Raw genomic sequence first — 13,569 nt, forward strand, 5'->3', positions numbered from 1 at the left:
CAAATGCAGAAAAACCCCGGGACCTAGTCCATATTTGAACACCACATTGTATTAAGCCTCTACAGACGCTAGCCTACTCCAAGTTAACTTCGGACTGGAATGTAGTTGAGCCCTAACAATCTCACACTGATCAAGGTACAGTCACGTTCTTTACGCCTCAGAATCCCAGCAGGACTCTGCGCACTTCATTCCCTTAGCTGATCTCACCCACAACTAAGAGTTTCTACGACCCAATTTCGAAGACTTGATAAACAAATATGTCTCACACATAAAAGTCTATTAAATAGATAAATTTGTCTCCTACAGAAATACCTATGAGTTTTGTTCCGTCTTTTGATAAATCAAGGTGAACAGGAACCAATTGATACACCAGACTTATATTCCCGCAGAACAATCTAGTAATATCAATCACCTCGCAATAATCTTAATCGTATGGTAGCGAAACAAGATATTGTGGAATCACAAACGGTGAGACGAAGATGTTTGTGACTACTTTTTATCTTGTCTATCGGAGATTAAATCTCGAGCAAATCTTAGAGAAGATAGTACTCAATACAATAAAATAAAGAAAGATCAGAGCACGCAACTACAGAGAAGATAGTAGGGTCTGGATTTACAATCCCAACGAAGTCATCAAGTCGTGAACCTACATGGTTTTGGAAAAAACCTAAGGTTAAAGGAGAATCGACTCTAGTCACAGCTAGCATCACACAAGAGGTGTAGGGATTAGGTTTCTCAGTTGCTAGAGTTCTCCCTTATATGGTCTTCAAATCAGGGTTTGCAATCAATGTTACCTTGGTAACAAAGCATTCAATATTCGCCGTTAGAAGAAAACCTGATTAGACTCAAGTTAATATCTTTCATCTGTTAGATTGAACTTAGCTTGCTACACATAAATGAAAAGTGACTTCGTTTAGATATAAGTAACCGAACCTAAACGTGTACACCTTGTTGTCTCAACAATAGTTAACCGAAGTTAGCCATATGAACATTTTCATATCAACCTTATTCATCTTAACCATAACTAGTTCAAATGACTCAAATGAAACTAGTTCTAGAGTTGTTCAATTGTTTATATTCTCATAGAAATATACAAGACACAATTGAAGCAAAATCGATTTTGATTCCCTCGAATTAATTCATGAACATTATAGCCACAGTTTGCAAAAGATTGCATTCCTTAATACATAAATGTATTAGTTCGTGAACAAACCGATTTTAGAACATAACCTACTCAAGTATGCAAACGGGTAAGCATACCTAAGTAGATGGACTTAGTTTGGGTTCGCCTATATGCGAACGGGTACGCATACCTCCAAACTCAGTTGGATTTCTGGACATGAACTTTACGCCAATACGCATACGGGTATGCATACTAAGTTCCCGGACTTTCATTAAACCAACCAGTACGCACACGGGTATGCTTCCCGGACTTGGAATAACATGCAACAGTTAGCATACAAGTACGCATACTGTGCTATATCCAATCATGGTTAATTGTTCTAAACTTCCATTTCAATCAATGAAACATTCTTAGAAGACGACAATAGCTGTCTCACACAAACTATTAGCTTCAAAGCAATTTTCAAGTGATCGAATGATCAATACGAAACATTCCGAGGCTACATCAAATGACTTTCTCACACAAATCATGTAAGATGTTACCAGACAATTTTCACATGATCATCTTTTGACTTTCATCAAGAATATAAGATGAACTTGGTTACAGCGAGAGCTTACCAACGTATATTTTGAGAAATATGTAAGCGAGTTAAACTCAGCTCAAAATATCAAATGTGTATAATCGAAGTCTATAAAGCTATACGACTTTTATCTCAAATAGGAGATAGATTAGATAGACTTTAGAGTGATGAATGAGTTCAAGTCTCCACATACCTTTTGTGATGAAGTTCCACAAGCTCCCCTTAGTAGTTCTCCGTCTTCAATCGATGAACGCCGTGAAGTTTAATGCTCAACTACACTTACTATCCTAATCCAAGACTTAGCTATAAGTAGACTAGAAATCAAGACTTATAGTTTTGACAACTAAACTTGACAACAAGCTTGAGATAGCAGTTGCGAGTTCGACCGAGCAGTGCTCTAACAATCTCCCCATTTGTCAATTTTAGTGACAAAACTATCAATACATACGGATTACAAAATAAATAAACTTTGTAGCTTCTCATCCAAATGCTTGATTTCCTTGGTTCTTCAACATTACTCGAAATCTTTGTCACTTCCAAGTACTCCAGTGATTCTGAACATGTTCAACTCAGCATCATAGTTGTTGAAGATCCATAGCTATAACAATATATAAAAACAAGATGTTTTCATATTGTTATATAGTGCCATAGTATTATTACACAATATCAAAATCCAATTCTATCACAAATTTGACAACAATACTATGGTGATATGTATCACTCCTCCTTAGTCAATACTTCATCTCATATGAAAACCACTCCCCCTTACATAATGATTCGTAAACCATATGTATTTGTAATGTGAACTACACATTAATTCTCCCCCTTTTTTTCAATAAAAATTGGCAAAGGTACGAAAACTAGTGAGATCATAATGAAGTTCTCATAAAGATTCTTCATGACTAAAAGAAAACATATCAACTTTGTTTCGATGATTTCACATAGCCGAAACTTAGTGTATTCATCAAAGAGTTTATAAAGATACAAGAAAACTCCTACAATAATCCACAGTCACACTCCCCACAAAGATTTGGCAATTAAGCACAAGTTCAATTAAGAACTCTCCCCCATAAAATGTCATTTCCGAAAGAACAACAAGAGCGACCTTACTTTTGAAAGAAAAGAAGGATTTATTTGTATACTTTGATCCCTAACAGAGTTGTTATCTATGTAGAAAAAAATGCGAAATCGAAACAACACTACACTGACGTTCTAAGCCTTGATTACCCAATAGATATAAATGAATCCAGGGGCAAAAGGCTAGAAAACTAATGAACCAAAACAACACCAATAAACCGCCGTAAGTGTTGAAATGTAGCAATATCTAAAGGTTTGGTGAGAATATCATCTGATTGTTGTTCGAAAGGCACAAATTCCATATTGATAATATCATTATCATAGAGATCTCTAATAAAATGATACTTATGTCAATGTGCTTAGTTCTTGAGTGCTCAACAAGATTCTCAGTGATGCGAAACGCACTTGAGTTTTCACAAAAGATCTTCATTACACCAGTGTCAATTCCATAATCAGAAAGCATTTGTTTCATCCATAGAAGTTGAGTACAACACGAATCTGCAGCAATATATTCTGCTTCGTATGTAGACAGGGATTGTGAGTTTTGTTTCTTGATATTCCATGCCAAAATATTCAACCCAACATAGTAAAATCTCCCTGAAATACTCCTTTTGTCTTCCACACATCCTGCCCAATCTGCATATGTATAGGCAGTAAGATTAGTGTTAGTATCAAAAGTATAATATAGACCATACCCAATAGTGTGTTGGATATATCGCATGATCCTCTTTGCATCAGCAAGATGAGATTCCTTTGTGCTAGAGCACTGCTCGGTCGAACTCGCAACCGTTGCTATCTCAAGCTTGTTTGTCAAGTTTAGTTTCCAAAACTATAAGTCTTGATTTCTAGTCTACTTATAGCTAAGTCTTGGTTTAGGATAGTAAGTGCAGTTGAGCTTTATACTTCACAGCGTTCATCGAATGAAGACGAAGAACTACTCAAGGGAACTTGTGGAACTTCATCAACAAAAGGTATGTGGAGACTTGAACTCATCTATCACTCAAAAATCTATCTACTCTATCTCCTATTTGAGACAAAAAGTCGTATTTCTATATAGACTTCAATTATATACATTTGGTATTTCGAGCCGAGTTTATCTCGCTTATCTATTTCTCGAAATGTGTGTTGGTAAGCTTTCGCTTTAACCAAGTTCATCTTTTATTCTTGACAAAAGTCAAAAGATGATCATGTGAAAATCTCCTTGTAACATCTTACATGATTTGTGTGAGACAGTCATTTGATGTAGACTCGGAATGTTTCGTATTGATTATTCGATCACTTGAAAATTGCTTTGAATCTAATAGTTTGTGTGAGAAAGGTATTGTCGTCTTCCAAGAATGTTTCAATGATTGAAATAAGGGTCTAGAACATGTAACCATGATTGGATATAAACATAGTGTGTATTCACATTCGTGTAAAGTCCAAAACCGGGAACCATGGTATGCGTACCTGTACGCATACTGGTTAGTTATTGGAAGTTCGGAAACTAAGTATGCGTACCCGTACGCGCACTGGCGGAAGTTCAAGTCCGGTGAATTTCTGCTGGAGTTTGGAAGAGTAAAATGGTATGCGCACTCGTACGCATACTGGCGTAACCAAACTCAGTCCGGCTACTTAAGGTGTGCGTACCCATTTGCATACTTAAGTAGGTTATGTTCAAAAACCGATTTGTTCATGAACTAATACATTTATATAATAAGGAATGCAACCTTTTGCAAACCATGGATATAATGTTCATAAAATGATTCGACTGAATCAAAATCGGTTTTTCTTCAATTATGTCTTGTATACTTCTATGAGAATATAAACACTTGAAAAACTCTCTAACTAGTTTCATTTGAGTCATTTGAACTAGTTATGATAAAGATGAATAAGGTTGATATGAAAGTGCTCATATGGCTAACCATTGGTTAACTATTGTTGAACCAACTACGTGTACACGTTTAGGTACGGTTACATTTATCTAAATGATGGTACATTTCATTTGTGTATAACAAGCTAAGTTCGATCTAGCGGTTGAAAGATATTAGCTTGAATCTAATCTGGTTTTCATCTAATGGTGAATATTGAATGCTTTGTTACCAAGGTAACATTGATTGCAAACCCTGATTTTGAAGACTATATAAAGGAGAACTCTATCAATTGGGAAACCTAATCCCCACACCTCCTGTGTGATACTAGTTGCGACTAGAGTCGATTATCCTTTAACCTTAGGTTTTTCACGAAACCCTGTAGGTTAATGGCTTGAAGACTTAATTGGGATCGTGAAGCCAGACCCAACTATTTTCTTTGTAGTTGCGTGTTCTGATCTTGCTGTTTTTTATCGTGTTGAGTACTATCTTCTTTAAGATTTGCTCGAGATTTATTCTCCTATAGGCAAGAATGAAAAATAGTCACAAACATCTTCGTCTCATCTTTTGTGATTCCACAATATCTTGTTTCGTTAATCGATTAAGATTATTGTGAGGTGATTGATAATACTAGGTTATTCTTTGGGAATATAAGTTTGGTTTATCAATTGGTCCCGTTCACCTTGATTTATCAAAAGACAGAACAAAACTCATAGGTATATCTGTGGGAGATAGATATATCTATTTAATAGATTTTTCTGTGTGAGACAAATTTGTTTATCAAGTCTTCGACTTTGGGTCGTAGCAACTCTTAGTTGTGGGTGAGATCAGCTTGGGAATCAAGTGCGCAGAATCCGGCATGGTTCAAGAGGCGTAAGGAACGCAACTGTACCTTTATCAATGTGAGATTGATTAGGGTTCAACTACATTCCATACCGAATTTAGCTTGGTAGTAGGCTAGTATCTGTAGCGGCTTAATATAGTGTGGTGTTCAAATCTGGACTAGGTCCCGGGGGTTTTCTGCATTTGCGGTTTCCTCGTTAGCAAAATTTCTGGTGTCTGTGTTATTTCTTTTCCGCATTATATTTTGTTATATAATAGAAATATCACAGGTTGTGCGTAAGTTCAATACATTGTGAATCCAAACCCTTGGTTCTTGATTAAATTGATTGACACTTGGATATTGGTTTTTGATACCGTCCAAGTTGTTTCTTATATTAATCAGGTTCACGGATTTCTATCTATTTGATTTGTTGATTACATTAAGAAACAGAGATACGAACTCTTTGATATATTTCTTGATTGAGCTCGCTTTATTAGTTGGTGCTCTCAGAATTATATTGGAGTTATTCCATACAGATTGCTGAGCAAAATATTGGGTGTGGTTGTTAGTGTTAGAGCATAACTCGGTCGACCTCGCATGCGTTGCTATATCAAGCATGTTTGTCAATGTTAGTGATCAAAAGTATGAGTCTTGATTTATAGTCTATTATAGCTAAGTCTCGGACTAGGATAGAAAAGTGTAGTTGAGCTCAGAGAATTCATGGCGATTCATCATACAACGACAAAGATCTACTCAAGTAACCGTGGAACTTCATCACCAAAAAGGTATGTGGAGACTTGAACTTATCTATCACTCAAAATTCTATCTATTCTATCTCCTACTTCTTATGAGACAAAAAGTCGTATGCTATATAGACTGGATCATACACATTTGACATTTCGAGCTGAGTATTCACTACTTATCCTTTTCTCGAAATCGTGTGTTGGTAAAGCGTTTCGCTTTGATCAAGTTTATCTTCACCTAGTGACGAAAGTCATGAAAAGTTTCAATTACTTTGAGAATTGCTCTGACGTGAAACGATCTGTGAATAACGGCTATATAACGTCCTCTGAGAATGTCTCAATAGTTGGAATGAGAGTTTAGATTACATAACCATGTATTCCTTAATCCGAAGTTTTCTAACTTTGTTGATTGAGAGAAACCGGAGGAATTGGCTTTGCCAAGTCCGCGAACCCAGTTTGCGAACTCAGTCCGCGAACTGTCGGAAGTTCTTGTACCGAGAATTTCTGTTGGGATTCCAAATTCGTTCGTGAAGTTCAAGTCCGCGAACTCAGTCCGCGAACCTAGTCCGCGAACTGGCGGAACTCTCTTTGCCGAGATTTTCTGCTGAGTTTGGAAAACTCCGCCGGTTGCCTTAAGTCCGCGAACTTGTTTGTGAGATTAAGTGGTTATGATCTAAAGATGTGCTCTGAACATGAAACTTAAATTACTAAGGAATGTTTTATGCAAACCGTGTCTATAAAGTTCATGAGTCGATTCAATCGAATCGAATCATCTTTGTTTCAATTGTGTCTTGTGTAGTTACATAAGATCTCATAGCAATTGAACAACTCTCTAACTAGTTCATTTGAGTCAATTGAACTAGTTATGGTGAAGAAGAACTAGGTTAATATGAATTGCTCATATGGTTAACTTTTTGGGTTTCTATGTTGAACCAACATACACGTACACGTTTGGGCATGGTTTTCACAAACCTAGTAAACGTCTACCCAAGTGTGTGTGACAAGCTAAGTTTTCGATCTAACGGTTGAGAAATATTAGCTTGAATCTAAATCAGGTTTTTATCTAACGATGAATATGCATTTTTTTGTAACTAAGGCAAAACCCTGATTTGAAGGCTATATAAAGGAGACGTCTAGCATTGTGCAAAACTAATCCCCACACGTCTGTGTGATACTAGTGCGCTCGCTAGAGTCGATTCTCCTTTAACCTTTGGTTTTCTTCTCTAAAACCAGGTTAACGACTTAAAGACTTCGTTGGGATTGTGAAGCCAGACCGATACTACTTTTATCGTAGTTGTGTGATCTGATCCTGCATCTTCTATCGTACGAGTACAATCTATTGATTGATTTGAGATCGTGAGAGTTCACCGATAGGAAAGATAAATAAGTCACGAACATCTTCGTCTCACTGTTTGTGATTCCTCGACAAACCGCTTGTGTAGTCAAGAAGGATTGTTGAGAGGTGATTGATTAATCTAGGCTGTTCTTCGGGAATATAAGACCTGATTATCAATTGGTTCCTGTTCACCTTGATTTTATATCTTAAGACGGAACAAAAACCTAGGGTTTTTCTGTGGGAGACAGATTTATCCTTTGATAGACTTTTCTGTGTGCGACATATTTGTTTATTATCAAGTTTGCGATTTTGGGTTGCAACAACTCTTTGTTGTGGGTAAGATCAGCTAAGGGAATCAAGTGCGCAGTATCCTTCTGGGATCAGAGGCGTAGGAGTACAACTGTACCTTGAATCGGTCGGATTGGGGTTCAACTATAGTCCAGTCCAAAGTTAGCTGGTAGTAGGCTAGTGTCTGTAGCGTCTTAATACAGTGTGTATTCAATCTGGACTAGGTCCCGGGGTTTTTCTGCATTTGCGGTTTCCTCGTTAATAAAACTTCTAGTGTCAGTGTTATTTCTTTTCCGCATTATATTTTATATAATTGAAATAATATAGGTTGTGTGTTAAGATCATCAATTGGAAATCCAACCTTTGGTTGTTGATTGATATTGATTGATCCTTGGATATTGGTCTTTGGTACCGTCCACATTATTCCTTGTATTTGATAAAGACTCGCCATTGTTTTTAACTTGAGTAAAAATCAAATCAAGAGAGAGATATTAACTCCTTGAGATACTTTAATCTAGATTGAGTCTGACTGTCTAGTTGATTCTCTAGCAAAGTATTTCGGAGTTTGTCCATACATATTGCTAATCGAATTATTGGGTGTTGTTGTTAGACCCCCGCTTTTTCAATTGGTATCAGAGCAGGCAAACACGTTTAATACCTAATAAGTCCGTGTTTGTAGCGATCTGACTCTATGGAAAGAGGTGCTATCTCTATTAACGTACCACCAGTGTTCGATGGCTCAAATTATTTATGGTGAAAAATTGCTATGTGAGCTTTTCTTCAATCGCGTGATTTTCAATCATAGGTATATGTGGTTAATGGCTATGATGCTCCCGTTGTGGCAGTTGGTGATATAAATGTTCACAAACTTATTGGTGAATACACCGCTATTAAGATAACTGTTGCAAAGCAAAATTCCGACGGTTTGAATGCTATCACACATGCCATTACCCCAAATCTTCAGCATCATGTGACAAACTGCACTAGATCTAAAGATGCTTGGGATATCTAGAAACCGTATTTGAAGGCAACTCCAGTGAAAAGGATGCTAGGCTTCAAAACCTTAATTCCGATTGGGAGAACCTTCGTATGGCAGATGAAGAAACATTTGGTAAGTTTAATCACAAAGTGTCTGAAATTGTTAATGCAGCTTTTGCATTGGGTAATACTATTCCTGAAAAGGACATTGTGATGAAAATTCTCAGATCGTTGCCATCTAGATACGAGTCTAAGAAGCATGCCATCGTTGAGGGGAATAACCTCGATAATATTTCCAAAAACACCTTGGTTGCAAAGCTTAAGATATTTGACCATGAGCATACATCTAAAGTCGGTAAGGATGTTGCCTTTAAAGCACAAAAGAACACTAAATTACTTGTCAAAGGTAAGAGTGTTCATGTCTCTGAGGATGATCAGTCTGAGGATGATTTTTAGGATGAAGATCTTGACAAATCAGTCTCCTTGATCACAAGACAGTTTAGGGATCTTCTGTTGAAGAGAAGTAAACGGTTTTCAAGATACAAACCTAAGTCATCAGAAAAACCTCACGGTCGCGTACCTCCTAAAAACAGGGATGCTGACGAGGCTTATGACGAGGACATGCCTCGGTGCTTTAAGTGTAAGGGTTTTGGCAATTTAACGAATGCCCAAATCGTAGAAAATACACTGGGAACAAAGGTCGAGCTGTAACACTTGATGAAATGTCTAAAACCTATGATTCCGATGAAGATAGGAAATCAAGTGTAGGGCTTCTTTGTGAAAACATCGATTTTGATACTTGTAGCAATACATATATCAACCTCAATGGGTTCGGAGAAGAGGGAAACCCAATCAAGCTGGAAGATTCACTTTATTCGATAACTGGAAACCCTATCAGTGATGTTTCAGGATCAACTGTATGTCTAGCTGCTTGCACATCTCAGATGCCTGAATACTATCCAAGATTGACGTGCTCGTTTTGTTCGATGAAGGGACGCGAACTATCAAGGTGTTACAAATACAAGCACCAAATAAGTCACGCCAACAAACTTCAACGAAGAGCAGATCGATTAGCAAGGAAGCTGAAACTTGCTCAGAAGACCGCCGAGGTATGTAGGATCTTATCTTCGTCTAATAAGTTGGTTTCCAAGGATAAAATAAGACCATTTGAAAAGAAAATATGGTAAAATCGTTTTGATAGACAGAGATCACAGGATTCCTCCCATGAGGAAAAAAATGGACAAATCGTTGTTCATCGCAACACAACTTGATTGTGTTGTTGGGAAAATATTGTCTCATGTGCCTGTTCGAAAAGAGACAAGATTGAGTACTGATCCAGGCTTCAGAAAAGTTTTTCCTTCTTTTCTTAGATTTGTTATTTTTTTTTTCTATCAAATAAAAGAAAGGGTTATTATCGACAATTCTACTCTTTATAGGCTTTTAGAGTTGGGCGTATACGAACCTGTTAATAGGTTTCGAACCCTATATTCCTTTTGACATACTTTATAAGACTACTTGTTGAAATAAGTGATTCCATCACACAAATCCAGTTGTTTATAACTGTTCTCAAAGCACTATGTCGTCATAGGGAAAGGATGTCAACATGATTGTTAAGTCTTCAATCAAGGAAAAAGAGAAATCTCCTGTTTCTAAGTCCCTGAAAAGAAAAGGAAGGAATACAAGAAAACCCAGGGATGTTCCTTCTAACTCTCAGAAGTTTTCCGATGTTCTAGATGAGTTAAAGGAAATAAGAAGGGAGATTTATTAAATAAAGACGTTCGTGTCTAAATCTTTGGAAATTCAGAGGACCCTAATTAGACCTCTTCAGCCAAGACAGTTCGTGGGTATTGACACTTATCTCCGTGAACCTTATGTCCCGATGGTTGTCGATAACAAGGAGTTCGGGAACGATAAAGAATTTCTCAAAGGAATTGTTGCCTAGTATGTCTTCTTTTTTGGATTAGCTGGAAGAATAACTAGAGCTTTGAATAGCGAAGATTGTGACTACAGATAGCTATTTTTGTTTTCATCTTCTTATGGTTATTTTTTAGGTTTATTGGTTTTTAAATTCTAAAAATATTTGGAGGATGATATTATTGCAGTATTAATCTGTTTTGAAGTATTGCAATATTTTTATGGGATATGTATTGTTTGCGTCCGTGAACTTGAAGGTCCCATATTATGTCAAAAGTAAAGTCGTTCATAAATTGATATTCGTATTGATGAAAGGACGAATGGACTTTTGACAATTACAAAAGTTATGCCTATGCAGTCATTTATTTGATGGAAAATAGGATGAAATCTTTTGTTTTACGAGGATAAAGTCTATTATGTCGTTATGCAAATAGTGATGGAAAATAGAATAGATCCTTGTATGTTATCCACGGTATTGATCTTCATTGATCCATTTTGTTATGTTTTACCGTGAAGGCTCCATTGTGTATCTTATGTTGAGCACCTTACAACTATGTCGATTAATATTGGCCTTGTTGGTTGTTCCATGAGATGCTATATGTTGAGCATTCTTGAACTAAATTAATCATCTTGATTGGTTATTTAGTTATTTGCTCCGAAAGTCTTCTTTTGTCGAGCAAAATCATTTGACAATTAAATTGATTGCTTCAGTGATTAGTTTGGTTGTGTATTCCAATTAGATTAATTATAGGCTCTCTTGTAATTAATCTAGTTGAGTTTTTCATATGTTCCACAATTTCTTGTGTTGAGTATATGAACGGCTATACTAATCATGTTCTATTGGTTGATGTAGTCGTGTATTCCGTAAGGTTTTCCTTATGTTGAGTATTTGAACGATTAAGGTAGTCATCTCCGTGTGGTTATCTTAGTCGTAGCTCCGTAAGTTTACTTATGTTGAGCACAATCAATTAAATTGATCACTTTTGTGGTTTGATTTAGTTGCGTATTCCGATTAAATTAATCATGGGTTTACTTGTGATTAATTTGATTGAGTTTTGGATATAGAAAATCATTTCCATGGTTTTTGGTGTCAAATTAAAAAATCCATCTTTTCTTTCGAAATTAAGGTCGCTCTTGTTGTTCTTTCGGGAATGACATCAAATGGGGTGGGAGTTCTTTTGAACTTGTGCTTAATGGTAATATCTTGCGGGGTGTGCGGCTGTGGAATTTTGTAGGGGTTATCTTGTATCTTAAAAGTCCTCGATGGATGCATTTAGTTTCGGCTTTATGATTGCATCTAAATTAAGTTGGTATGTATTTTTTCTTTTAGTCTATGAAATATCTCTTGTGGAAATTTCATTATGATCCCGTTCTTTTACCTTTGCCAATTTTATTGACAAAAAGGGGGAGAAATAATGTAGTTCACACTACAAATACATATGGTTTTCGGATCATTGTGTAAGGGGGAGTGGTTTCCATGATCTAGATGGAGTATTGACTAAGGGGGAGTGATACATATCACCATAGTATTGTTGTTAAAGTCGTGATGCAATTGGACTTTGATGTTACATAATGATACTATGAAACTGTATAATAATGATTGAGAATCTCGATTTCTTTCATTTTTATAGCTACGGATTTTCAACAACGGTGGTGCTAAACTTACAACCTTTGGGATCATTGGAGTACTTGGAAGGACAAAGATTTCAAGGAACGTTGAAGATTAGACTATGGAATAGGAGCCACTAAAGTTTATCTTTTTTTTTATTCCATATGTAATAACAGTTTTGTCACTAAAATTGACAAAGGGGGAGATTGTTAGAGCATAGCTCGGTCGACCTCGCATGCGTTGTTATATCAAGCATGTTTGTCAATGTTAGTGATCAAAACTATGAGTCTTGATTTCTAGTCTATTATACCTAAGTATCGGACTATGATAGAAAAGCGTAGTTGAGCTCAAGGACTTCATGGCGATTCATCATACAACGACAAATATCTACTCAAGGAACCGTGGAACTTCATCAACAAAAATGTATGAGGATACTTGAACTTATCTATCACTCAAAAGTCTATCTATTCTATCTCCTACTTCTTATGAGACAAAAAGTCGTATGCTATATAGACTGGATCATACACATTTGACATTTCGAGATGAGTATTCACTACTTATCTTTTTCTCGAAAACGTGTGTTGGTAAAGCGTTTCGCTTTGATCAAGTTTATCTTCACCTAGTGACGAAAGTCATGAAAAGTTTCAATTACTTTGAGAATTGCTCTGACGTAAAACGGTCTGTGAATAACGTCTATATAACTTCCTTTGAGAATGTCTCAATGATTGGAATGAGAGTTTAGATTACATAACCATGTATTCTTTAATCCGAAGTTTTCGAACTTTGTTGATTGAGAGAGACCGGAGGAATTGGCTTTGCCAAGTCCGCGAACCCAGTTTGCGAACTCAGTCTGCAAACTGTCGGAAGTTCTTGTACCGAGAATTTCTGCTGGGATTCCAAATTCGTTCGTGAAGTTCAAGTCCGCGAACCTAGTCCGCGAACTGGCGGAAGTCTCTTTGCCGAGATTTTCTGCTGAGTTTGGAAAACTCTGCCGGTTGCCTTAAGTCCGCGAACTTGTTTGTGAGATTAAGTGGTTATGATATAAAGATGTGCTCTGAACATGAAACTTAAATTACTAATGAATGCTTTATGCAAACCGTGGCTATAAAGTTCATGAGCCGATTCAATCGAATCGAATCATCTTTGTTTCAATTGTGTCTTGTGTAGTTACATAAGATCTCATAGCAATTGAACAACTCTCTAACTAGTTCATTTGAGTCAATTGAACTAGTTATGGTGAAGAAGAAC

This window comes from Papaver somniferum, chromosome 3 (assembly GCF_003573695.1).
Source record: "Papaver somniferum cultivar HN1 chromosome 3, ASM357369v1, whole genome shotgun sequence".
Taxonomy (NCBI): Eukaryota; Viridiplantae; Streptophyta; class Magnoliopsida; order Ranunculales; family Papaveraceae; genus Papaver; species Papaver somniferum.